Source organism: Pyxicephalus adspersus, chromosome 1 (genome assembly GCF_032062135.1).
Source record: "Pyxicephalus adspersus chromosome 1, UCB_Pads_2.0, whole genome shotgun sequence".
NCBI classification, from domain to species: Eukaryota; Metazoa; Chordata; class Amphibia; order Anura; family Pyxicephalidae; genus Pyxicephalus; species Pyxicephalus adspersus.
The window spans coordinates 97,304,716-97,309,043 of NC_092858.1; positions in this window are offsets into that span (position 1 = coordinate 97,304,716).

A 4,328-nucleotide genomic window follows, 5' to 3' on the forward strand; every position below is an offset into this window, starting at 1 on the left:
GATGACATATTATGAAGTGCTTACTAGTATATATACAGCTTGATCTCAATTAGTTTGCAGTGTTGCAAAGCAAACCAAAAAGTATAAAAACAGTGCAACAAACGTAACAAAAAATTAATTATTTTGTGAATAAGTACAATGTAACCTAAAAAAGTAGCACTTACCCAAAAGAAGATGAAGCATTAAAAATTCTAATTGACCTGTAAAGGACTGTAGATACGCACAGAACAGAGAGCAGGTGCGCGCTAATTAATTGCTATGACCTCACCATTGACAACTTAACAGATCCTCCTTAATCGCGCAGCTGAAATCTGATCGCCTTAATTGGCAGATTCGCGACCCCTATTGCTCATTATTATCAAGGCAGGAATCCGGCTGGCAGTGAGGGGGCGAGTGTACGAGCGCACTCGACTCCGGACCGCGGGAAACCGGCTCGCTGGAAGCGCAAAAGTACGCGCGTCCAGCGAGCGCGGATTTCATTGATGAATCAGGGCCTTTGTGAGAAGTAATGAGCAAATATTGTTGCACTATATACATGAATAACTACAAAATATACAAAGAAAAAACATTTAAAAATATTAACACATCTTGATTATATTATTTACCTAAAGTCTAAATGTTTTATATGTGTAATGAAAAAAATGAACAAGATGGAACACAGGAAAATGCATCCTTTCAATGGGATTTATGTACATTTCACACATTTTAGAAAACTTTAATGTACCTACCTCCTGCTAATTGGTTGAATCTCACAGCTACATACCAAACACTTCTTGTGTAAATTTATAAGCGTGCTAGGGAAAGCAGTGAGCATTAGCAAGAAATAACATTTTTCTGGGGAAGATTAAAAAAGACTCATGAACCCTACAACACTATTATGGTTTCCATTGGGAGTTTGCAAGGCCATAGGAGTCACTTCAAGAACTGTTGCATATTTGTTTCCTGATAATGCATCTAAGCTGTTAGCCAATGTGTGCTGGTCATTTTCAGGTCAAATATATACCAGGAAATGCTGTCTAAATATATAAGGCTCAACAAACTCAGGTATTGGTGATAGTGAGCTTTTTTATACCTTTAAATTTTCATAATTTTGCTCATCATGTTCATGGTCATTATTTGCAACATAAAACTTATTATTAGCCAGTATTTATATATATATATATATATATATATATATATATATACTAGCTGATTACCTGGCGTTGCCTGAGTAATTATTGCAATCTTTTATTATAGTCCAAAAAAAGTATGTAAAAATATAAGCAAAAGGCACACTGTGCTGAGCAATACATACACACATACATACATACATACATGAATGCAAATATACCTCTGACATATACCACAGCGCTGCACAAAGATCAGCGGTGCACTCACATGAGTCTCAGTCATGTCTAGAAAGTTTGGTTTAAATGTCTACATGCGTTTGCTAATGATCACATACACACATCTATATATATATATATATATATATATATATATATAACACATATACATCCAAATATAGCTCTGACATATAGCACAACGCTGTACAAAGATCAGCGGTGCACTCACATGAGTCTCAGTCATATGTCTAGCAAGTTTGGTTGAAATGTGTCGATATGTTTTCTAGTAATGGTGGAACATCGCAAGTTTGGTTGAAATGTCTCCATGCATTTTATCCAAATATAGCTCTGACATATAGCACAGCGCTGTACAAAGATGACTGGTGCACTCACATGAGTCTCCATCACATGTATGGCAAGTTTGGTTGAAATGTCTCCATGCATTTTGAGTGATTGTGGAACATACACACATACATACATACAATTTTATATATATATATAGATATTACACAATGCTTTACAAAGTCCAAAGCCATATCACTAGTTGTCCCTCAAAGGGGCTCACAACCTAATGTTCTTACCATAGTCATAAAAAATCTATGTAAAAAATGAAAACATATTACAGGACACTTTTTTAGCATGAAAAATAAGGTCATGTTTGTGGTTGTCATATCAGGAATTTTCAAGACTGCCATGTAAAAAGAAATCATAACTGTACATAAAAATGTTTTCCATAAACTGATAAACACAGGTAAAATTCATGTGGAAAAACAGTGGAAACATTTTTGTCAATTTTTCAAGTTACCTCTATAAAAAGCCACAATTCTCAATATATGGCAGCGATTAACATCATGAACACCTTGAAAACAAAAAAAAAATTCATAGTAGGTGGATCAGATTTTATTTATGTTTAATACTTACTCCTGCTATACACCTTTTAATACCGTATGTCTTGCATTTCTCATAGTGTATAAACTCTCTTTAGAACACAAACCAACTGATTAATATTTAAAAACATGGGTGATAAGGCTACTCGCTTATTTGTAATACAGATTTAGTGTTTTAATAGACTACATTGTAACCAGTTACTTTTCCAATTATTATTGTCAAAGTGTGGTACAACACAAATTTTGTGAGAGCTACAGCGCATATACTTAGGTGTACTATAAATATTGCTGGTTATATTAACATATAAAATAAGACAATCATCCCAAATTTGAATCCGCAAGTTAATTGTGAAATTAACTTGTGAACTATATTCAACAGGTGATACTTGAAATCATTTTTGATATTCTTCATTTTATCAACTCAGAAAAAAAAACATTTAGGCTCAACACTAGAGCAAAGGAAAGCAAAGCAAAAATTCCAGAACACAGGTTTAGGTATATGAATCTTAAAATCTTGTTTTGAAATCCAAAAGAATTATTTTGATCACAAAATAGGAAAATCAGGTTAGTATTGCACGAAGGTCAAGAACAATATGTCTTAGAGTAATACTTGACTTTTATTTGAAATTTTGTAAATCCGTTCTATTGTGTCAAGTTTGTTGTTGTACCTTTTATAAATACCTACATATTTGATGTGTGTTTAAAATCCCCTTGTTTACTTTAGCCTATTCCCCTTTGTTTCCACATAACCACAGAATGGAGCAACATATACTGTATTGCATTGTGCTTACAGCATGAACTCCTCATCTTTTTTCTGGTAAACAACATACTCAAAAAATATTCCCAAAAGGTATACAGTATGTGTCAGGAATCAGGTGTCTTCTTTTACTGTAACATGCATGATGAGTAGGTTGCGTTATGGCAATATGATGAGTAGACATCTCCTATCCTTCATGACTTACACTAATAATATTATTATTTAAATTCAATTCATGTGACGGGGCAGTTTAATCCCGTACCTTACATTGTTGTAATACCTCAGTTATGCAAGTACAAATTGAAATTCTTAGATATGGAATATTCATATGGTGATGTCCATCAGCAAGGTGTGTTGGGGTGACATTCAGCAGGAATAGCACAGCTTCGCACTAACACAAGGAACATGCATTTTCATTTTAAATATGTCCAGTACTTTTTTTTAACTGAGGACTAGACATATTCAAGATACTTATATGTAATTAGTTCATGGCAGACTGAACAGATCCATGACAGTCTCTCATAGACATGCCCCCTGGGCCAGTGTAATCACGCCTAACATAATTACAAAGCTTTAGCCATTACTTTAGCCTATTGTAAGACTTTAAGGATGTGGTGATTGTAAATTTTTATTTATGTCCTTTTTGAATGTTAGCAAATAGTGATTACCAGTGTTTAAAAAAAACGTCCTTTCATAAACATTTTATTAGTTGTTTTGTAAAGAACAATACATTGTGTCAAGCAAAATGTAAAGAGAATCATGACGGTGAACGTCTAATACAAAGTTAGTGCTATAAATACATATTACACAGTATGACACGATTAAACAGGCTGGATAATGTTACACGGGAAGTGATAAAGGAACAGTCAATGATGTACTGTAGTTGTTTGCTTGTTTAAATACAAAATGATCTAACAACAGATCAAAAACACAAGAGTGTCAATATAGATATGATATCTGAAAGTTTAGATGAAAATTGATGGGTTTATTTTGAAGTGTACAAAAAAAGATAACACAGAGACTTCCATGTAAAATGAAGCATTAAAATATTCAGTTATTAAAGGACAGAATGACATAAAATGTAATAACCAAATACTTAGTTATAATAAAAGAAATGCAGTTGCAGAAATAAGTAGCAATCCCAAGGCCTCCCATCCATTTCGATCCAACAAATTGGCAGATGATCACAGATACATTACATATCACAAATTCTGGTAAAGAGTGCAAATTAGTGTGAATCATCTGTGTTTAAAGGACCACAAGAAGTGAGACAATGATCATCCTTAACCAGGATCTTTTACTATAAGGATGCCAGCTAAAGGATGAGTTTCTTTCCTCCAGGATGGCCTTATGAAAGTT